At 45.3% G+C, this 24,362-nt stretch overlaps 1 protein-coding gene and 1 long non-coding RNA gene across 4 annotated transcripts in view; one reads left to right on the forward strand and one right to left on the reverse strand.

Moving 5' to 3' along the window:
- LOC135902983 (uncharacterized) overlaps window positions 1–10,763 on the forward strand; it is a 53,367-nt gene extending 42,604 nt beyond the window's left edge. Inside the window, exon 4 of one of the 2 annotated variants that reach the window (XR_011509083.1) lies at window positions 10,639–10,763. This is a non-coding gene — a long non-coding RNA (uncharacterized lncRNA). The remainder of the gene's footprint in view (window positions 1–10,638) is intronic. The other variant, XR_010564675.2, reaches the window with a different exon arrangement.
- Window positions 1–24,362, reverse strand: part of LOC135902982 (uncharacterized) — a 113,902-nt gene that overhangs the window by 64,853 nt on the left and 24,687 nt on the right. The gene's annotated exons all lie outside the window — the stretch shown is intronic.

Here is a 24,362-nt window from a genome sequence, read left to right on the forward strand (position 1 = left end):
GAATGGGGGAAGCGCAGTCGAGGACGGCATAAGACTAGGTGGGGCGATGAAATTAAGAAAGTCGCAGGCGCTATTTGGAATCGGTTGGCGCAGTACAGGGGTAATTGGAGATCGCAGGGGGAGGCCTTCGCCCTGCAGTGGACATATATAGGATTATGATGATGAGGATGATTATTATGATGATGATGATGATTGGTCTAATTAGGCGGAATGAAAAAAAATAATCTGAGTATCCGCAAGCGACGCCCATATCACATGCGTAGCGGCCATATCACACGCTATAACGCTTGAATAAGGTATTGTTTACAAAGGCTGTGTTTTAGCCAACCGTATTTAACTTCGCACAGAGAGTTTCCGTAGCGCACAACCAGTTTTCGCTAAATTTGGTCTTGGTTCTGCCAGGGGAGCGGGCTAAACCGCTCGTGAGACACGCTCATAACACTCCAGAGGGCTTGCATACGTGATTTATTGCGAAAGCCCCAATTACTCATCCGCAATAAAATTTACCTACACATCAACCATTACCTTGTCCTTACAGTCCCCAAACATAAAGAAGCTGCCTCTTCTAGTTCATGAGAACGCCAGGCAAGCCTAATATATGACGTATAAGAAAATGAGGGTTCAATAATTATTCGTAACGCTTCTAAATGGGCCAGAAACGTTAAAACTACGCGACACATTGTCCTTAAAATGCTGCCTTTTCCTTGAAATTATAAAATATGTGAAACGCAAAGTTCTCTTGAGACATTGGGAAACCTGGGTAATGACATCACCGCAATACCTTCAAATACCTGCTTACTATTCTTTTAAAGCTGTATTCGATCAACACGCATTTAACTTAGCACATAAACTTTGCGTATTGTTCCCCCTGTGTTCGCAAAATTTGACCTCATTTGGAGCTGTGATTATGCCAGCGCAACTGCTTAAGTTTTACACCGCTCGTTAAGAAGGCTAATAAGGCTATCGACCACTTGCATACATATTCTACTAGAAAATGCAGATTTAACCCATCCATTTGTAGCATTGCTTACCCATTACCCATACCATGCTCCTAATTTTCCCTCAGATATAAACGATATGCCTTGATCAGCTCACCGAGGACACCGGAGAAACAATCTGCATACGAATCTCGTAACATGCACGTAAACACATGGAAAAACGGGGGTTTAGTAATTACCTGCAACACTTGCATTGAAAGCAAGAAAATGAAAGTTTCGCAACGCATCGCGTTTAAAATTATCTTTATTTTCGCGGAATTTCAATCGTCTCTTGCGCTGTTGTTTTAGGAGTCTGGGAAATATTTCGATTACCGGCAGTATGGCACCCTGCAACGCTTCAATGACTAGCTTTCTATAAATGCTGTAACAAACTGCACAAAATAGACAATTATCGCTCATCGCTCAGAATATTGCTTCGTACTTCGAATAAAGTTCGGCAGGTGTTACACTCTTGTAACGCAAGAAGGCGAAAGCGTGCTGCACATTTGGTGATACTGGAAATAACACAATCGAGCCTAGACTTCTTGCGAGACACAACGAGCCGCAAAGGGAAAGTGCACGTGTGGCACTGAGGGCGACCTCCTCACTACAGCGGCACGCGCTCCTCCATCGCTCGCCGTCCACAACCGCCGCCGCTCCGGCTGTGACGTCAGTGCGCAGAGCGCGCTCGCCCGCCCGCTTTCCTGCACAGCACCTGGCGCGACTTCGATTTAGAGCAGGAAAGTGAAAGCTCCGCAACGCATCGCGCTTAAAATCCTCTTTGTTTCCGCGGAATTTCAATCGTCTCTCGAGACTGCTTACGTGTGGGAATTATCTGCGATATTTGCATTCAAAACAGGAAAGTGAAAGTTTCACAAGGCACTGCGCCTAAAGTTTTCCCTATTTTCAGCGAAATTCAAGTCCGTGTCTTGCGCTACTGTTTTAGGAGTCTGGGAAACATGTCGATTAGCGGCAGAATGACACACTGGAATGCTTCTATGAGTAACTTTCTACGAAGGCTGCAATATGCCTACACAAAATAAACGTTTATCGCTCGTTTCGCACAACATTGCTTCGTAATTCGAATAAATATAAACACCGTGCCCCGCATAGTTTACCGCGGATACCGAGGGATAGCAACCAAATGTCGTGTATAACGCATAAAAATAGGGAGAAAGTGAGAATTCAGTTACTGTTTTCAGAGCCCATAAGCGACCTACACAGTTCAAATTTTCGGTACACGTCACCAAAAAGTGTCCCTCATAATTTCTTCAATATACGAAATATGAAATATGAAACTCTTCTTTTCGCTTCTGCTGGGAGACAAGTAGTAGTATAGCTCTTATTTAAAAACAGCCTGGAAATGAAAGCGAAAAATTCAGAACTGACACATGCCTTTAGAAAAAAAAAAAAAAACCGGCAGATCCCACGCCCTGTGGGAACCGATGTTATGCGAAGCAGTGTGCGGGGAGCATACCAAGTTAACGGAACGACCATAAGAGCACCAAGACGTAGGTGGCTGTTTGGTGACCTACATGACACGCATGTCATGACATTTATGTCATGACCGATCATTTATGTTCGTCATACACTCTTGTCATACTATGCCAATTTCGGTACATACCAAGGCGTAGACGGCTGTTTCATGACTTACAGGACACACATGTCATGACATTCATGCCATGACCGATCGTTTATGTTCGTCATACACTCTTGTCATATTATGCCAGTTTTGGTACCTACCAAGTTAATGAAACGACAATGGGAGCACCAAGACGTAGGCGGCTGTTTCATTACCTACACGACACATATGTCATGATATTTGTGTCATGGGCAATCATTTATGTTCGTCATACACTCTTGTCACGCTATGCCAATTTTGGTACGTACCAATTTAACGAAACGACCATGAGAGCACTAAGACGTAGGCGGCTAGATAGATAGAAACTGTCAAAGTGGCAAATGTTCGCCAAGAAATTCTTCGTACTTAAAATTCAGTGTTCTATTGGTATTGAAATGGCTCTGCACGTTCGACATAGCTATTTTCACGAACATAGTTACGATATGTCGCGATTAGAAATGAAATTCGACAGTTATGCATGTAAGAGGCTTGATTAGAATTTTGATGTTGATAAGATGCCGAGACTGCAACGCTATGCAGGCTATCTCTGGGAGGAGATTCAATTGTTCCAGCATTGTATAATCCAACGATTTCAGGCCGTAAGGCACACCGCGTCGTTAGGCGCGGCTGATTATCACGCTTTATTCGGACCTCCCCTTCCCCCCCCCCCCTCCTCCGCCCGCATGTTCAATATAGCAGGCTGAGCGTGTATTCAAATACGGATATAGCGCTCCCAAAAATCTGGGCATGTTGAAAGTAGCGCGAGCTGACATTTGGTAGGACGAGAACTGCCCAAAGACAAGCCTTCTCCGCAACGCGGGCGTGTACGGCGAATCCCACGCGTCGTCTGCTACAGCGCGTCCCGAGGAGGCAGAAAAGGCAATCCTCTGAGGCCAAGCAATGGAGGTACGAGTACGTAGTAAATAAAGAAGGCATTACTTACGTGGCCCTTCTATTAAGAGAGAAAATTTAGCTTCACCTATAGTTTTGTTGGACAATTCCCAGCGTGCAGCCGAAAGTGCCCGCTTTCAAAAGTGGGGAAGGGGGGCGGAGAGGCGCAAATTGAATGTGGCACGAGTTGTTATCAAGCTAGCTCGTATAGCGTGCCATCTGTGCCTGTGACAGCGCATAGCCGACGTGCGCCCGTAGCATGCAGCTACACAGGCTGCCGTCGCGTCAGGAAGCGCGCACTGATGGGCAGCAGCGCTGCCCCGTGCACTATATACCGTCTGTACCAGCTAACGTTAGGCAAGCTGTTCAACGAAAATAAAGATTTAGAAAAAAACGGTGCCTGGTACAATTTTAAGACCTATACGGTGTGTTAGGTCGTCATAGTCTGATGATAGAACATTGTAATTCTTAAAATCGTATCTTGCGCTGTTTTTTAAATCTTTCTTTCTTTTTTTCGTTCAACAGATTGGCTAACATTAGCTGGGACACACTAGATGCCCATAAGCCGCAAGCATGTTCCCGCACTCCAGTGCGACGTCATGCACTGAGCGTGAGACGATGAGCGTTGACAGCGAAGCCGTAGCGCATTCGTTGCCGCTGAGCCCGCACTGACTCCGGACTATACTTCAGGCGTACAGAGAGCTCTTCTTCACGAGCGTGGCCACCTTAGTACACAGAAAACTCTGTGCTAAGTTAACAATTCACTGCATCGCTCATTAGCGAAGCAGTTGTTTACGCTGCTGTATAGAAGGGGCCGTCACTTTTTGTCCATTTGGAATAAGATGCAAACATTGCAGTTGAGGAATTAATAAGTGTGTGAGCATAACAATACGCAGAGATCCGCCAATCTGCGTAATTACATTCCGTTTAGGGAAGCACCGGTACTATCACGCTTAGTATAAGTTCATTCGATGCTTTTATGATCATGAAACTTCTCGGTAACGCCATGGGTGAGGCTCATATGTTGACCGTGCCCTCTGCAAGGCGGCGCTAGGGGTCCTATGGGGGCAACGACCCGAAAATGCAGGCGTGTGGAGCCGCGAGACTACAGGCAGAATGCGAGGCCGGTGGTGTGGCAGCTGCTACTTACTTTCTTGATTTTGCCTTCGTTCACAAGCAAGTGCAGTGCACGTGACGCGCTAACCTACGATATTGCAGACCTGCTGCGTGACTGGTTGCCGCTCCGGCTACAGAGGTACGCTGGAAAAGGCCTCGCTGTTCTGTCGGTCGAGCTACGACGTAGGGTGTGAATGTGGAGGCGGGCGATACCACGATAGGAAAGCGATGGGCTTAGCTTCGACTCCGAGCATGTACACCCGGCCACAAAATATTACGGACCATGAAGTCCAGGAAAAAGCTCCATAGCTCCGCAACCTCACAATGAAGCCACATATTTGCATTTTGAGCCTCGAATAGAATATGCTAACATGGTCGTCTACATTTTTACTGTGTACTGCTAGAGGCTGCTTGGGAATTGAATATTTTCTGGGATTCCATGGTCCGTAAACTTTTGTGGCCGGGTGTACGTGTCTGCGAGAAGCACTTTGACCGCACGGATATTATTCGGATTGACGAGTTCGTGGTCAACGGAGAAGCAGTGTCGCTGCAACGCGAGAAGCTGAAACTACAGTATAGGCCCGATATAGTATAGGCCCGATGCCGTCCCACGGGATATGCGAAGGCTTACCAGCGTACTTGAGCAAGCCGAAGTCACGATCTCGTACAATCAGAGTGAAACCGTGGTGAAACCGCCAGCAAAAAAAAAAAAAAAAAAAGAAGAGAGAGATAGAGAGAGAAATTTCTCTTGACAGCCATACTGCCTCGGCTGGTGTTGGCTGTATATCACATTATGTCAGCCCCACTGCGGAGGTAGTTCACTTTTTCGTAAGGTGCCGTTTACATTTTTTTACAAGAGGAGAAAACAAGCGTACTCAGGCAGTAAGGCGGTCTACATGCCCAGCAGGTGGAAGCAAGAAGCTTGGACACAAGGTGATAGCTTGAGGCATGCAAGTGTTCCTGCCATCTTAAATTTGTTTTCTGTCCTTCGTAGATGCGTGATAGTTGTCTTCTCAGGAGCATGTGTATTATTCTGTATTCGCTGGTGTGAAAACATGCATATTAATGTCTTCATGTTCTTTTTTAAATAGTTGCATTTTCTTCATTATTGTGTGTTCTGCAAGAATTTGTAGTCTCTTATTTTGACTTTTCTAGTGGAACCATAAGCATCTGTGTTATGTTGATCATGCCTGCATGTCTAAAATGCAACAGCAACTCACAGATGGGCATGCTCCTTTACAATGGTGGTGTAATAAGGCAAAACATACATTATACTGAGAAACCCACATGGTACATTCAGTATGTGGAAGTATATTCACAATAAACGAGCAAAAGGATATAGTATCAAATATGTTTTTTGTTCTTTTATTGTGAATATGCTGCCACATATTGAATGCACTGTGTGCGTTTCTCAGTATATTTTATATTTTACCTTATTATCACTTCCATTTTATATATTGGATCATGCCTATTTGTGAGTTGCTGTTGCAATTTAGACAGGTATACTCTTCTGGGTGATAATGGCTTTTATTTCGTACATGTTGCTCCATGCTTCCTATCACTGATAACTTTTTGTTTATTGCGTGGCCACACACAGCTTGTCTCTCATTTCTTTAGTGCACAACCTGCACTTGAGCACTGAAGAAGAAAAACATATAGTATTTCCTTGAACTCGCCAGCGCCTTCGTCGTCACAGCGTGACAAAGCGTACATAAATTGCATACGTAGCAAGAGTCTTCAGCAGCTGGCTTTGCCGCCTCCACAAGTGTCAACAACAACAACAAAAAAAGGACTTTTGAGATAGCACTACCAAACTGTCGGTGCTTTCGTCATGTGATCACTTCTGTAGCGCGCACTCCGGTTCTTCAAGTGCCGTCATAGCGTGTAATGTTTAGCATCAATCAGCTTGCAATATTTGTCGCAAGGTAAGCGCCAGTCCTAAGCATATGCAGATAACCTTATGCACTTGGACGAAAGCAAGGACTCGGCTGAGACAGCCGCGACCCCAACACATAAGCATGGTACACTGACAGCTACGCTAGATCTTCCAGAGTCGCATTGCAGACAATTTCCGGTGAAAATTAATGGCAAAGTAATGCGCAGGCTCGGCCCATATACAAAAATCGCTGTTTTGTAACAAGCAGCGAGAGAAAGTAAGCGCGCTGTTGAAAACAGCCGCTAGGAGGATTTACTAGCCACCGCCGTCCATCACGAGGGATTATTAGTGTCTGAATGTCGCAGCGAAGTTTTCAGGTAATGACGGGTAAAGTAGCGTGCATGCTGAGCACAAATACTAATAGAATGCCAGCCTATTGGCCGGAAATGCAGCGACCAGGGCATGCGCAGCCGTTTTATGCCCCTCTTCGACAGCTACTCCACTAGCGGCACGCGCTGTCCCTATACGAAACTTTGGCCTCGTGGGTATAAGCGATAAATATAAGCGCGACCAGTTTGCTACGCGCTTTCGCGTTGCAGCTCATACTCAGCGCTATAGTACAGGCAAAACATTTAGGAGTAATACGCGCGCTCAAGGCGGCGCGCTTAAACACGCACGCCGCGTTCCGGAGGCCACACCACTGCGCGGTCGCGGAGAGCGGGCGAGAGTTCTCGCCCTCTCTCGAGATGCCTCGGGAATGAAGTCCGCCAAGCAAACACGGCGCGCGCGCACCACCACCAACACCGCGCGCAACACTACCTAGACAAGGAAGGAAGGAAAAAAACTTTATTTAAGGCCAACACTAAGGCCCAGTGAAGTAGAGCGCCTGCCCCACTAAGGATCGAGCCCTTATGGGCGACGTTAACAAGAGCGCAGTTGTTTTTTTTATTGCATAGTTGAGCAGATGGCTTGCAGAGAACAGAGGGTGTTCCATGATTATTTTATTTATGCAAAACTATTTAAATTATGGGGCTTTACGAGCCAGAACCACTTTCCTATTATGAGGCACGCCGTAGTGGGAGACTCCAGAAATTTCGACCACCTGGGGTTCTTTAACGTGCACCTAAATCTAAGTACATGGGCGTTTTCGCATTTCGCCCCCAACGAAACGCAGCCGCCTCGGCCGGGATTCGATCCCGCGACCTCGTGCTCAGCAGCCCAACACCATAGCCACTGAGCAACCAAAACACCGCGGGTTGCAGAACTATTTAGGCGCTGCGTTATTTAAAAGCCCGTCCATAAAAAAAAAAATGAAATGGTGGAACCTTAGGATCGAGAACGAATTTCAGGTAAATGATGACAGAGAGCATGGCTTATATTAAAAAGTCACAGTGCTGCCATCTTCTTCAGAGTAGCTTCTTTGCCTTGAGTAATCGTTGGCGTCAAAGAGTTTGCCGTTCATGCGACCACAAAAGTTCTTCAACAAAATGTTAGCACTGCACGATAACACATATCTCATGACAACTTCACTGGTGTGCCTATCTTTACATTCGGCACACATGTATTTGTTCCAGTCTACATTAGGCTCTAAACGAATAATTTCGCTTTCGAGGCATTATTATATACAGCACCGCAGTCCACCATATTTACAACACCTCAAATGAGTTTAGCAACGGAGATACAAAACATTCGCGCAACTATTTACAAAGAAACAGCTGGCTTATTCCACAGAATTCCAGCTTTTCTCTTCTTTGCCTTAGCATTGGCACCCAATATTCTGTCATTGATCTTGCGGAAACACGAACGCATAATTTTTCGGCCCCGATTTGTAATTGCTCCAGCAATTGGGCACGCAGCACTTATTAGGCATATCCTGGCACGCGCGTAATCCACATTCCGCGGCAATGAAGGCTTGCCGGACACACAACCGCAATCGCAGCACAAGCGCAGAGGCTACATGCAAGGTTAACGTCCAGAAAAAAAGTGCGCTCGGAAGCATGTCGCAGCATGCGAGGGCTTTTCTAACCCCGAAGCTATCCAAGGAGTGGGAGGGTTCCCGGAACTAATCGAATTGTTATCGGGGTCGTCGCCCACTCGGTGTTCCGCGTCTCATTTTCAACACAGCTGCGCCGCTCGTAGCTTCGTAGCACGCTGCACGGAACTTCTATGTGGGCCTCTTTTGCGTCACGTAGCTCAAGGGGAGAGGGTACAGCCAGAAGGCCTTAAGAGGGTGTTGGCACGCGCCGGTCGGGCTCGCCGGTGAGAGTATTGGCCTCACCGCCCACGTGACGACTTCGGCGCCTGTGATAGGCTCGCTCGGGTTTGCGGAAACGCAGCGCCGCGAAAAAATTGGTTTGGGACCCATCCTCGAGCGGAAGAGAATTCTTACCGCAAAAGCACCTTTCCCCGCGCGCGTTTTCATGCGCGCGCTTATTTCCGCAAGTGAGGACATACCATAACGGTACCGGCGCTAATGTTCGCAAGTACCGTTCTGTGCTTAAAATCGAATATCTAGTCGGAGTTGGAAGTTAACTAAATATCGGTAGGCCGGTTGACTTTGGGAGCCCATGGTAAAACCACAAATGAGGCAGTGCATGGCGACATGGTTTGAGACTCTTGAAGTCAGAAAAGCGCAGAGCAAAATTAGTTTGGATGAAAGACGCAAGAACGTGGATGAAAATAAATTGGTGGCTAAATTGCACAAGTACCTGCACCTGAAAAGCATGGACAAGGAATGGAGGAAGAGGTCAAGAAAGTTGGCAACCAAGTACACGGTAACTGAAAGTGCAAATAGATAATTAACCAGGAGCTATCAAAAAGAATATGAGAGAAATAGAGACAGTGAATTAGATGCAAAGGATGGAAACAAGAACGACCATGGATATTTACAAGAATGGGAAGAAAGAAATTAGAAGGGAAAATCTGAACGGTAACACCTTGCAATTTGAGGCTCGAGCTGGTTGTCTAAGGCCAAAAACATATTGGAGCAAATATTTGCAACAAGATGAGGCATATGTCTGCTGCAACAAAGATCCGGAGAGCACTCAGCACAACATAATGGAATGCGAATGGATTCACCCAGTGAGACCTATAGGTAACGAAGCAAATAGCTAAAGTGGTTGACTAACTCAGAAAAAATTCCGAGGATGCGCAGATCGCAGTGTCCATGGTGCCAGAGGTTGAAAGGAAGAGGTGTGAAATTGGAAGGGCCGTTCTTGCGGCAAATGGAGAGATATGGACGCTAGCATGAACTTTAAAGTCATTAACATCAACCGGGAAATGCACCGAGCGGGCAGCGACGGCGCTTTTGTGCGTGACGGGATACAAACATACATGTTAGCGAGCAGGTATAGCTGCACCAGTGGGACGTCGATTCGCGGCACGGACAGTAGCTCTTTTTAGGCGGATCGCAGAAACTCGGGAAGGTAGATTAAGTATTGAATGTAGTGACACACCAGCAAGTAGCAGAATCATACCACAAGGAGTTAAGAAGAGACCCACAAAGGACAAGTGTAGATGCCGTAAGATTTTTTACATGAACATGCAGGTTGGTCGAAAGCAGGATAAATAGCTGGAAATTGAAACGCAGCTGAAAGACGAAGCTCTTAGCGTGTATGCCTTGACCGAAACGCATCTACGAGATTTGGAGCAGCCGCCTGTTATTGATCGGAACGTAATCGCCTCGGAACGCCTGTTATTGATCGAGATGAGCGTAAGAAAATAGAGGTCTTTCCTACAGCAGTCAGGGATTACAAGAAACTCGTAGACGCCAAGCAGCAGGAGATAAGACAATCCCGAGTAAAAAAAAAATTCGTTGTAGTGGGAAAAGAGAACAGCGCAAGTGGTCGAACCAGGAACAGCAGGCGTCTAGGGATCATCGAGAAGCCAATAAGCTATGATTACACGAAGAAGAGGTACTGCTTAAATGGAAGAAGTACCAAGGAAAAGAAAAGAGTGGCGAACGAACTAGTAAAACAAAAAATTATATGTTCAAGTGAAAGTTGAGTGCATGACATTCGCAAAAAAATGATAAAAGCGTACTAAAATGATAATGGAACCACGTAAGAGCACCCTGAGCTCCAACTAAAAAAAAAATGTCCGACGATTACGATAACGGGAAATTTGAGCGCACCTGTATACGGTGTTTTCGTTTTCAGAATTAGAGACCGAAATCACCGCACCGACTGTCAGTGGGCCAGTGCCGTCAGCGCCTTCGCAGGGTGAAAGGCAGTATGGGAACTCAGGCGTGATGAGCGGCACCGGAGCCAGCTGTGGAAGACGGCGACAAAGGCGTGAGTGATATATTGAGGCAAACAACTTAAAACCACCGACTGGCTGTGAATGAATGCCGTCAGCGCCTTCGCAGAGGGAGAACGCTAGCATGATGAGCGGCATCGGAGCCAGCTGCGAAAGAAAACGGCGACGAACGCGCTAGAGGTGGCACGAGCGCGTTCGCGTCGTTAGGCCGAGGGACGGCGACGCTCAGTCCAGAAACGGGCGCCTAAGGGCTGCGCTCGAAACTTTACAACTCACTATACAAGGGATAAAGATGGTAGCATGTTCGAAGGAGACGACGCGCTGCGGTACATCATAGACGTTATTAGGAATAACTTCGGCAAGAAAGAGAGCGTTGTCCAGACTCGATCAAGCAGATCCAGCAACAGAGACACGGCCGCAGGACCCGATGAAATCCCAGCTAATTAAACAGCTGGGTAAGAGCAAGGCACTGCTGACCAATGCCATAGAGCGACTTATTAGAGAGTTTTAGAATTGGGGGCGCAAGGCTCTGGGCCCCCGAGCCGCGTTGCGTCTGTTGCTCTTGGGTTTAGAGGAGCAGCAGAGTTTGAGGATTGGGTCGAATGCAGACAGCGTTGGGTCGAGCGCTCGGGACGCCGCAGTGTGGAAAATATAAATATGCTTGAAAGCAAAAAAAAAAAACTCCTTTCTTACAAGTGAAAACGAACAGAATGCATTTTTGAGCAAAAAGAGCGAACAATAAAATGTAAGAAACGCAATCACTGTGTTAGTACCGGCTAGTATTACGAATTAAGTGTGTAATTCTAAGCCAAGCAAAGTCAATCGAAAGCAAGTGCTCTTAGTTGATGTTTTCTCGTGACTCATTGCGAAACTGCGAGTTCACCCGCGTGAAATGGCAAAAATAAGTGGAAGTACAGCAAGTTTGCTCTGCGACCATATGCTGTACGCCTTCGATGTCCCCCGCGAGGCCGGCTCAAGACGGCTTGGGGGCCCACGCTAGTTTTCGATTTTTGGGTCTTGGGTTAACGCGAACGCAAGAACCCAAGAGAGGCTTGGGTTCTGCGCATGCGCACTTGCGGCCCGCAATTTTCTTGGGTCCCCAAACCGCTTGGGCCCCCAATTCTAAAACTCTCCATTAAAACGAAGAAAATCCCGGTTGGATGGCGTAAAAGCAAGATGAACCTCATCTACAAATGCAAAGCCGTTAAAGACAAGACGAGCTCGTAGAAGCCAGTTACAGTAACGTCGGTGATATGCAGTGTAAGCCATAAAATTAGGGCTGTCCGAGTGGGCGGAGAAAAGTCACAGGTCTGCGTGTCACACCCAGCACAGTCACAGCGTAAACTGCAGGAGCGGCTTTATAGGAGCTTGATTTTCAGCAGCACGCACTAGAGGGTCTTCGTGGCGAAGTCTCATTGTGTCATTTTCACGAGAACGATATGAACTGTCCGCTCGATGGCGAACTACGACTTGTGCTAAGGAGGTATTCTGCAAGAGTCCACCTAGTGGACATGACCATTTCGTCTGCTGCTGAAGTGCTGATTGGCTGTGGCGCCTGGTTGCTGCGTATACGCAGTCCAGCCCAGCCAATCAGAACTTCAACAGCAGACGAAATGGACATGTCCACTAGGTGGACTCTTGTAGAACACCTCCCCTGCTCTCTGCACGGCGTTATGCTGAGCCCGACGTTGCCTGGTTGTGGCCGCGTGCGTAGCTCTACGATTCGCTTCTTCAGCAGCGGTTTGTACCTTGAGAGGAGGCACCATAAAGTGTACCGAAGAGTAAACACAGGTGTCGAGACTACGCGGCGCACATGCCACATCCTTTGACCCGTGGCACGATACGGTGCCAGTTGATGATAATGATCAATTATTGGCATCCCCTTTGATACAGGGCGGTGACAAACATTCGCCTACCCTGCTTGAGTTAACCAGGTCGAGCTACATGCAACATGCAACTGCCACATGCAACTGCTACATGTAGGGACACCTGGTGGAATACAACGCCACTGCAATGCAAAGTTTGCACGTAACAATGCTACGCGGCGCGCATGTCACGTCGCGTGACAAGTGGCACGATTCGATGCTGATGCTGCTGATGATTTATTGGCATCCCTTTTGATGCAGGGCGGTGACAAACAGTCACCTAGCCTGCTTGATCTAATCAGGTATGCTATACGTATTTTTCATTCTAGCATTTTTATACGTCCCTTAATCATCTTTTTCATTTTGAAGACAATCCAACCATTTCATGGCCAATCCTCCATAGTTGGTAGGAGCCTGGCGATAGCTACGACGGACACCGGCGGCGGCGACGGACAACATCGCCAACTTAAATGGCTATTGGAATGAGCCTATAACAGCTTACGCTATAAAAACAAAGAGAAATAGAGACAGCAAATTGGATGTAAAGTAACTGTACGAGCCACACGTAATGGTTTTAAGGAAGAGAAAAGAGAGTATGGCAAGATAGGCAAAATTGATAGACTGATAAGCATGTATAGATTACTCGATTAGCTCGAACAAGCTAGGTAACTATTTGCACCGTCCCGTTTCGAAAGGGATGCCAACAAATCACCATCGTCGTCGTCATCACCACCACCACCACGAGCAGTTTGACTGCGACAAGGACAGCTGAATCCCTGACGTAGTGTGTACTGTGGGTGGCCAGTACCTTTGTCGGCCGGAAAGTGGCTTCCGTCTTCGGATTGTCAGACAACAGAGAGAATAGGGACCAGTGCAACAAGAACGGCGGAACAGCCGATTATCGGCAGGGAGCCGATAATCAACAGCCTGAATGGTTGTTGTTTATTTTCTGACCATGGCCAGCTAGCCCGAGTGACCAAGGTCAGAATTTTGTTCACGGTCAGTAGTTGCAGCAGCGTTCTTGTAAAGTTGTAAAACTTCAAAATGAAACAAGCACACTGAATCAAGTGCAAGGACAAGTGATGCCGCCTGCGGAGCGTACACACACACACACACAAAAATATAATTTCTCAGTCGAAAAACATCGCATGCCACGGTATTCAGTTCTAGATTGGACGCGCACCAGCGCCGCGTAAACGACGGCGTCTCCTCACTACGGCCGAACTTCTACGTGTCTGCCGCCCACACCAGTGGGGATGACCTCGCTTGACCTGCCAGCTGGCTCGACCAGCAACTGTCGGCACTCTATGAGTGAGGCTAATGCGTACATTCACCCGACAGCGCAAAATAACACAGCTGGAGGGTTAAATAACTAGACTTAGACCCTCTAGACTTAGACTAACTAGAATAACTAGAATTAGACCTAGATACATGACAGCCTGGACGCTACGTCATGCAAAGACATCACACAAACACACAAACACATACAAAAAAAACCCCTTAAACCATTTAATTGTAGCGGCTTTTACATGAACCCGACAGAAACTGGTGTGAATAGAAGGTCAGGTCAACCGCGGTCGTCCAAACAATGTCGATCACCAGCATACAGCGAATGGGTTGACCCGGTTGACCAGGCATGTCAAAATACCTGCAAACGCGTTTTGAGCTCAGGCTAGATAAACAAGGATTACATTTCGCCATAAGAGTCCAACGATTTAACCTATAGTGAGTTCCGAGATTTTTCTGGACATAAATGGCCCATATCGTGCAAGAATGGTCTGAAATCCGCGACTTCATACTAACGTAACAACGCAGAGGTTAGCGTACGAAATTACACATAGAAGGGCACTGTTTGCCTTGATATTTCCACCACTAATAACCTATCCCTTTTGCGCCAAATAAATGCAAATCAAGTCTTGAAAACTAATTTAAGAAGAAGCTCTATAGCTCGGGGCAAACTACGATGCCGCCTATTCAAATGCACGTAAAATGCTGAAATGCTTTTATGAGAAAAACCCTGGACCAATTTCAACGAGATTTGTTGAATTTGAGAGGGAAAGTTAAGTCTAGCGACTGTCTGAAGATTAATTTTGACTTAGGCGCTGGACTTTATTAATGTCCGAAAATTGGTAAGCTTAAAATAAAATGGAAGCACGAAGTTCACAATTACGTAAGTCCGCACCAAATTCAGATATCGCAGTTCTGTATTGCATTCGTTAAAACATTCAAAGCGGACAAATTTTATGTATTAATTTACAACTTACGCGAATTTGTTACAATGTTTACGAGGGCTTCGCAAAAGCCCTAGTCACATATTAGTGGAGTGTATATTTGAGAGCGGTGCATATTACAAGCATTGTGTCCACTCTAGATGTATTATTATGTGTAGTTTGTAAAACTGTGATATCGTTTTTCATCGCTGAGTAAAAGTTGTGACCTTGATAGTATCGTTTTTTGAAATTTTGCAGTTTTCAGCAATTCGAGCCAAAAGATCGACGGCCTAAATGAAACTCTGATTCACTGGAATTAAACTTTTTTTCTTTTAACTGCAACAAACTTAATCAAATTTGGCGCAGTGGTTGCCGAGAATTCTTCCGTTCCCATGTATTTACAGAGGAGCCCCCAAGCTTAGGTTTCCCTTAATGTTGCTCTTTAGTGCCGTATTAAGTCGCGAGGCAAGTCACTTGAGCTAGCCCCATAGTTCTAAACTATTGATCGTGGGTGTACACTCGAGCTTATAGGCTTGTTTGAACAAACCCCATAAAGTAGGAGTCAGTGGGCGTGTCGGGCCGAAATCAGATAGTCAGATGCATCATGTAAACGCTATATCGATTCGTCGCGGTATGCGTGGTTAGCGTTGGTGCAGGTGATCTTGGTCAGCGTGCCTGCAAGGAGTGTGTTGAATCGCGTGACCCGCTTGGCAAAATGCATGTAATAGCGGCGAGGCCAGGTTGTTATCCAGGTCAGCCCGACATTTAGCTGGAACCGTTAGCATCGCCGATCGTGCAAATGAAGCTGATATCGAGATCGTTTGCATTTGGCTTGCTATAACAGGGAGGCTGGTCTAACACATAACACATTTTTTTTTTCCAGTTGCATCTTTTTCATTCTTTCCTCCTTTATTCTCGGCGATTTGTTTACAGTGCCGCTGCAAACTCTGGCAAGAGGAAGTCTTGGAGTGCTGCCCATTCTACACTGATCGCTCCTTTGTGTTCGAAGTACGTCTGAAATCAAGAAAAAAATGTTCTGGGTTATACATAATCTTAATAACAAGTTCTTGAAGCTTCCTGCAATAGGATATAGCCATGAACAAAGAATCACCGCCTCACTGCGAAACTGCGCCGGCATAATACTTCAACTGCCAACAGTCTACAGAAGCATGGTCACGTTTGCACGACTCGAGAGCGTGTGAACAGCGTAACGATCACTTTAGTTACAAATCCCCGTGTCGTTTTTTGGCGTCGGTACCCACGATTTCAGATGTGATCGCGAAGATACGCTGCTTCTATTTTTTTTTTCAGCACGCCAGTAACTAAGCATGGTCTTAAGTAACGCTAGCTTCACGAAACACAAGAACGAAGAAGGGAGACACGCACCAAGCGCTACAACTTTCAACTTAAGGTAATTGAAAGAAAACACAAAAAAAGGCTTTAGTACACAGGAAATGGAACCAGCCAGAAAGCCAACAGTGACATATACATTATCACGGGGTGCGCATGAAACCAATCTTTGTCACGGCTTGTCACCCGTTCGCCGTGTGCGCGAAGTCGTCTACGGGGTATACAAGCCGGTTGGTCGTTCCGTACTCAAGCGAACACAGCGAATGAGTCAGAGTCCGGAGAAAGACAGAAAGAAATTATTTATCGGCTGACAACGACACACAATTTAAACGAAACACACACAAAAAAAATACAAGAACACCAACACACATGCACTTAATCTATATCAATGATGAAGACAAAAGAAATAAAATGAACAGTTAACAGTAAATATAGAAATCAACACTATACAAAACACACTTAACGGTGGTCAACTAAACAGAGTTCAAAACAAAACAAATGATGGCATACGCATGGCCGGGCAGCAGCAGCAAGTCCATAAAGCGTGGAGTCGACGGCAGAGCTTTCCCGAAGAAAGCTGGCAAGCTGTTGTCGTTGAGGTGGATGCAATTGCTGGGCTGGGTTTCCCGGGGGTCTAGGTCTGACGTCTGCTCTCGAGCAGGTTGAGCTAACTTGAGGGGAACTACCGTGAGCTTCGTTGCACACGTTTGTTTGTCGTCTCTTATGCCAACTGGTAACTCGCAGTTCAGACGCGGCTTGGCGGCCCAGGCGTACTAGACGGCACTAGCTCCTTGACGCTTCTCAGCAGATTGTAGGATCAGCTTCTAGACTGCTTAGCTCGGTCTAAAACCGGCGTTTAAATAACGTCTGCTTTTCCTATAGGTCCCTGTGTTGGGGAACGACAGATATTGGTGACGATCCAATCAAGTTCACCCAATTCTGAAATCAAGAAAAAAATGTTCTGGGTTATACATAATCTTAATAACAAGTTCTTGAAGCTTCCTGCAATAGGATATAGCCATGAACAAAGAATCCTTCAGTGGGCAGTGCAGCAGCGACGCCGGAATGTTGCTTAAACGCTGCTTGTTTTTCACGCAGGTATGTTATATCCAAGGTGCATATAGCTACCGTTCTGATGACCGCTTTTTGCTGCTGCTGTCCTGCCCGAACAGTGTTGTTACTTGCTGCTTTCGAATTTTGCACTGTTACGATAGCGTTCTCTTGAGTGGGGATATTGAACTTAACCCTGGACCTAGAGGTGTGCCTTCGGCAAGTACATCAAAGTCAAGCGAGGCTCATAACACCACTTCAAGTAGCAGTCAGTGCTCTACTAGTTCCCCTCCAGAGACGGCTAATCTTCTCGCTCAATTGTTGGCTGGTCAGAAACAAATTGCACTTGACATTGCCGATATCAAGGAATCTTTTAATTCCCGCTTCGAAGCCCTTGAAACACGTGTATCTTCGCTCGAATCTTCTACAGGAGCTGTTGACTGTAGTACAATGTATGACAAACTTAACTCCGAAATAGTCTCACTTAGGGAATCTATCGCTAAACTCGCTTCAAAATCCGATGAGGTGGAAAACCGGTCACGCCGGGACAATATCAGACCTTCATCAGACCTCTCAGACCTTCAAGCTGAAATTGACGACTTGGAAAATCGTTCCCGAAGGTCAAACGTAATATTCTATGGAATTGACGACGGGGAACAATTTGAAACATGGGAATCGTCCGAACGTCTTGTACGTGACTTCTGCAGGAACCGACTTGACTTTTCGATTTCGTCACTGGCCAGGGCTCACCGCATAGGTCGTTTCTCCTCAGATAAAAAGCGCCCCATCATCGCTAAACTTTTTAATGACAAAGAAGTCGAAACTATTCTGAGCAAAGGCTTCAAACTAAAGAATACGCCCTTCAGTGTCGCACGGGACTACTCGGAGGCTGTGCGGGACAAACGCAGGAAGTTGTTGCAGTTTTCGAAAACACTAAGGAAGGAGGGTGATCGTGTACGTCTTATTTTTGACAGGCTGTGCCTAAATAACGTCACCTACACTTGGGACACAACTTCTAATTGCGCGGTGTGTGTAACCCGCACAGACGCACGCTCAGCAATGACTCCACCTACGTGACGTGCCCCTTCTAAGCGTCAAGCACATGTAACCACCCCATCTCGTTCAGATGGAAAGGTATCTTTCTTCTACACTAATATCAGAAGTGTTCTGCCTAAAAGTATTCAACTATCTTCTATTATCGACTCAAGTTCGCCTTCCATCATCGCACTAACAGAAACGTGGCTCAACGATACTGTTTCCGATAATAACATTCTTGTCAGTCAAGTAGATTTTAACTTTTTTCGCTGCGATAGAAAGGATCGAAGAGGCGGGGGTGTGCTTATTGGAATTTCTAAAGATTTCTTTGCTATACCTATCTTTGTCAACTCATTTCTTGAAAGCGTATTTGTGTCCCTGAAGCTTGGTTCCACTGACCTCATTGTTGGTATTTTTTATCGCCCCCCGGACATGAATGCGACCTTCGAAGGGGAATTTCATCGCGTTGTTGTTGACATATGCGGGAGGTTTCCAAATGCCGTTCTTTTAATCTTCGGAGACTTCAACTATCCAAATATTCAATGGTCTACACTATCTGTTTCAGCCAACGATACTCAGGCACAGGAATTTCTTGATTCTTGCCTGGATTTTTCGTTGTGCCAGCTTATCGAAAAACCTACACGTTGCTCGAGTACATGCGCAAATATTCTTGACCTAATTTTAACTTCTCGACCTGACCTGTTTACTGACATAGCCCATCTCGATGGTCTTTCTGATCATGACATAATTACTGGAAGCTTAACTTGTTCACTTAACCAAAAGACAGTTGCAGAAAAGTGTATAAGGTGCTATAAGCGAGCCAATTTTGATGCAATGTGTATCGAATTATCCCATTTCACGGACCATTTTTTAGACGCCTACTTGTCACGTTCCATTGAAGATAACTGGAACCTTTTTAAACATACTCTCTCAAACTTAATTAACAAATACATTCCAGTTATGACTATCAAAACAAGCAACATTTCTCCATGGTTCAATCAGCAATTACGTCGACTTAATAATAAAAAGAAACGACTTTTTAGAATGGCAGACAAAAACAGACTATCAGGTTCATGGTGTCGCTATAAAAAGTGTGACAAGGAATATCAACAACTTTTAAAAACTACTCGTCGTCGCTTTTTCAGTCGTGATTTGCCATCTTTGCTAATAAATAACCCTCGGCGCTTTTGGCGCACAATAAATCCCAGCAACCACCCCGATGTAACTCTTGCTAATACCAATGGTTCTCCTGTTACTGAATCAGAATGTGCTAAGTTATTAAATGACTCATTCTCAACAGTTTTTACTCTTGAGGATATTACTACATGCCCTAGCATTGATGTTGTTTCCGGTATTAATATGACTGAAATAATTATTGATGAAGCTGGTATTTTATCTCTACTTGGAAAATTAAAAACGTCATCTGCATCTGATCATAATGGCTTCAACAACAAAATACTTAAACATATTTCTTCTGGTATCTATCGTTGCTTGGCAGCCATCTTCTCTCTATCAATGTCGTCAGGCACAATTCCTCAGGACTGGCTAATAGCAAAAGTAGTGCCCATATTTAAATCAGGGGATCGCTCGTCTCCACTTAACTACAGACCTATATCTTTAACTAGTACCATCTGTAAACTCTTGGAACACATTATACACTCACAAGTAATTACATATTTAGAGCAACACAATATCATCTTCAAATACCAGCACGGTTTTCGCAAGGGCTTCTCATGTGAAACACAACTTGCAGGATTTACTCAGGATTTACACTCATCATTGGACGCCGGCATCCAAATTGACGCCATATTCCTTGACTTCTCAAAAGCGTTCGATCGAGTTCCTCACCACCGGCTCTTACTAAAACTTAGACATCTTAATATTCACCCACTTGTTCTGGCATGGGTGCAAGCCTTCCTCTCTAATAGACAACAGTTCACGTCCGTCAACAACTTTGACTCTCCTTTCGTCCCAGTCTCATCCGGTGTTCCTCAAGGAAGTGTACTAGGTCCATTGCTTTTCCTAATTTATATAAATGACTTACCCTCGTCCCTCAAATCTAAAGTTAGGCTATTCGCTGATGATTGTGTTATTTACCGCAACATCTCTTCTGAAGCTGACCGCCAATCGCTACAATCTGACCTTGACTCCTTAACTTCATGGTGCACAACTTGGCTAATGACACTAAATCCTTCAAAAACTAAAGTGATGTCTTTCTCTAAAAAAGCTTCTCGAATTCCTACCTCTTACTTGCTAAATAATACTTCAGTGGAACTTACGACCACGTACAAATATCTTGGAGTTAACTTTCAGTCTGACCTGTCCTGGAATAACCATATTAACGTCACCCTAGCTTCAGCAAACCGCTCACTTGGGTTTCTTAAACGTAACATGAAACATACCCCATCGCACTTACGTAAACAGGCTTATATCACTTTAATCCGTCCTAAAATAGAATATGCCTCAGCCATTTGGGATCCCGATCAAGTCTACAATATTAAAAACATCGAAGCCCTGCAGAACCGTGCTGTGCGTTTTATTTTTTCGGATTATTCACGTCACACCAGCGTCACTTCATTGAAGAATCGTGCTGAACTGCAAGTATTATCATGTCGGCGTAAAATCGCTCGCTTATCACTTCTTCATAAGCTTTACCATCATGCATCACTTCGCGAGGACTTCTTTAGGCCACCCCCTGCCATCTTTCCCCGCCGTGATCACCCTTTTAAAATCGAACGCTTCACGTGTCGCACACTAACTTATGCCAGATCATTCATCCCGCGCACCATAACCGAGTGGAATAGCTTGCCATCACACATCGCAACCGTCACCGACATAAATGAATTTCAGAAACTTCTAATCCTTAATGAAAGTGCCTAAACCTTTCTTGTGTCATGTCCCGCCCCCATTTTTTTTTTGTTAAGAATGATGTTAAAAGATCTTCTTGTCCTCTATGTAACATGCATATTGTTTTGGTTATTGTTCCTATTTTTATTGCGATGTTTTGCCTTTTTCTTTTAAGTTTACGTTTTGTATTGTTTACTGACTCGTTGTACATTAATGGTCTGAGTGCTTTCTATGACTCAAATTACCCTCCATTTTTCGTGTGTTTGTGATACGTATTCTTCTTGTACACTTCTGATTATTTTTTACTAGCACAATAATCTTATTCTTTTTGTATTATTATCTCTTGTGGTTATTGTTTATTAGTTCCCAATTTTTGTTTTCAGCTTACTACTCACTTATTACATCTGTATGCGTTACTGCACCACCACCCCCTATGTAATACCCTCCTGCGAGAGGGCCTTTAGGGGTATTCTGAATAAATAAAATAAATAAATTGGATGCCGACTCCTCCCAAGGTCTTGGCCGCGCCCCTTTTAATTAGGGGCGAGGGAACGGGTGATTGCCCCCTGCTGATAGTGATCTCGCACTTGTATTGCACCATAAATGCACACCCTTGAGTCCGTGGCGGGCCTCTATTGTTCGTTCACAAACACCGGAGAAACGACGACAGCTGGTCAAACGGCACTGTCGGCAGACATACACTGTTAGCAATTCGTAGACACAGGATCGCACAGAGACACCACATATTTCGGAATATTCGAACCCCTGCCTGCTTAGCAAGCTTCTCAACAGGGGTTGGTATAAAAATGCGTCAGGGCGTCACGATCGTGCCGACGACAAAAAAATAATCCCTAAACCTGCCTTCGACTTCTTTCGGCCGCTTGCCCAAGTGGCTGGCAATAACCGTCTTGCTCGCCGGTTCCTATTCCTACGACCTTTTGGCGCCCGTTGATCGGTGCTTCGCCGAATCGAATAATGCCGCACTGTGACACTCTTCTTTCAACAGTGATACAGATGTCTGACTTATGCACGTGTCACCACTACAACGTATGTAGTAAGCCTCGGCTACTTCCTTGTGATCGTGCCGTGATGTCCACACACCACGGTGGTTCTTTCAAACTTTGGTTGGCATCCGCACGTGGTGCAATGCTGAACCATATATGAACAAGGCGGAAATCTTAAAGGAGCGCTGCGTTCCCGCAATCGCACGTTTAGACAACGCCCAGTTTGGCCTATAACACCTGTCACATGTCATCGGTATTCTGTTTGCAACGCCACGTTTGCACGTTAGAAACTTCTTGACGTGTTTTATCTGGCATCGCATCATCAATTACTGCGTCTGAGCACGCTTTTTCACAACTTTGCAGATCCCTTGCAGCTTATGCTTGGCCGAAAAGACTACCCTAACGCCAAAGCGCTCCCCCACTTTTTTCAGCCTATGTGAAAGGCCATGAACACACGGTAACACAGCCGCTTTATTCCAAGTCCTAGAGCTTCGCCTTAAGTCCCTTTGGTCGTTACTAGGGCCGGGCAGAGATACTTTGCAATTGTATCATATAATACGATACAAGATACTCAGGCAACAAGTATTTGAGATACAGATAAAAGATACTACCGCAATTATTGTATCCGATACAATATTTTCCATTTGTATCTTAAGATACTTCGACACATTTGAAAACTTCTTATTATAGATCTGTATATAATGTAGCAGGAAACGCGTATGCACAAAAATGTTTGCTTAGAAATTTCTTAACACCGACAAACCTTGCTTCATTTTAATCAAATGTCTGTTAGTATCTGAGAATTTTCGTCTTGCTCAAATTATAATATTTTAATTCCGAAACAGCTTATTGGAGTTGCTTTAGGTGCTGAACACGAAAGCTTGTACGCTGCGCTGTCAGCTGCTTTTGCTCGTCGGTTTTGTAATTTATAGGAGTCGCTGCTCAGCTTGTCGACCAACAGCGGGCCGCCATCTAATTACAACATACATAAAAAACCTCTGCACGATGGCGCAAATACTACTGTGGAGTTATACCGAGTGAAGTTTTTCTGCCTGCCCTCACTGGAGCGCTCTGACGGAAAGATAAAAGGATGTCGCTGCCTTTAGTTTAATTCAGGTGGCTTAGTGGCAGCAGTATCAGCTTGAGAAGCGGAGTTCCGCCAATGTTTATTGTTTTGCACGGTGTTGTTGCAATAGCCGGTATCTTCAGGTACATTAAAATTATGGGGTTTTACGTGCCAAAACCACTTTCTGATTACGAGACACGTCGTAGTGGGGGACTCTGGAAATTTCGACCACCTGGGGTTCTTTAACGTGCATCTAAATCTAAGTACATGGGTGTTTTCGCATTCCGCCCCCATCAAAATGCGGCCGCCGTGGCCGGGATTCGATCCCGTGACCTCGTGCTCAGTAGCGCAACACCATAGCCACTGAGCAACCACGGCGGGTCTTGAGGTACATGATACATTCTTTCATGTATCGGAAATACAGACAATGATAAATGTCATGCCAGACGTATCATGATACAGGTACAAGATACCAAGAGAGTATCTAAGATAGTATCTAAGATACTTGTGTCTTCGATACTGCCCAGCACTGTCACTCTTTAGCTTCCTTATTAACTTATTGCAGGTGGACGTAATAACATGGCTAGGATAACCCGCATTTCTTAGCTTTCCAACCAGTCAGGCGAAGCTCTCTCGGTATTTGTGATGCACAATTTTTTAAGGCCGATTTCAGGCATGGAAGTGCGATGCCATCCCTCACCAATCTAAAATGACCAGATTTATACCTAATGACTGTTTTCAGTGATCGGGGGGAATATGACCAGCAGACGCGATCTTGCTGAAAGAACAGGCCCAAGTCAAGTACGTTAAACCGTGCTTTGGGACTTTGCATGTGAGCTTTAAACCTTTGCCACACTCCCTAAACACCTTTATAATATTGACCATTTGCACACTAAGACACTCTTTTCGAAAAGAAACCAATGGGCATAATCGCAAAGAACTCTTCCTTGACATCTACGTAATGCAATGTTCTTTTTGCTAGGCCACCCTAACTGAGACTCAATGTGCCTGTCTACCTTGGCCAGAAAAATTTAACTAAGCACGGGAGCAACCCGCAATCCTATATACACACCGGAGCTCTGGGTGCAGTCAGAACCTTTCCAAGATATGACAGTCAAAGATAAATAGAAGCTCAGGATCTCAAGAAACGTGTCAACATAAACACCACAGCGACTTATAAATGCCTGCTCATTATTG

The sequence above is a fragment of the Dermacentor albipictus genome, chromosome 1, assembly GCF_038994185.2.
Source record: "Dermacentor albipictus isolate Rhodes 1998 colony chromosome 1, USDA_Dalb.pri_finalv2, whole genome shotgun sequence".
NCBI lineage: Eukaryota > Metazoa > Arthropoda > Arachnida > Ixodida > Ixodidae > Dermacentor > Dermacentor albipictus.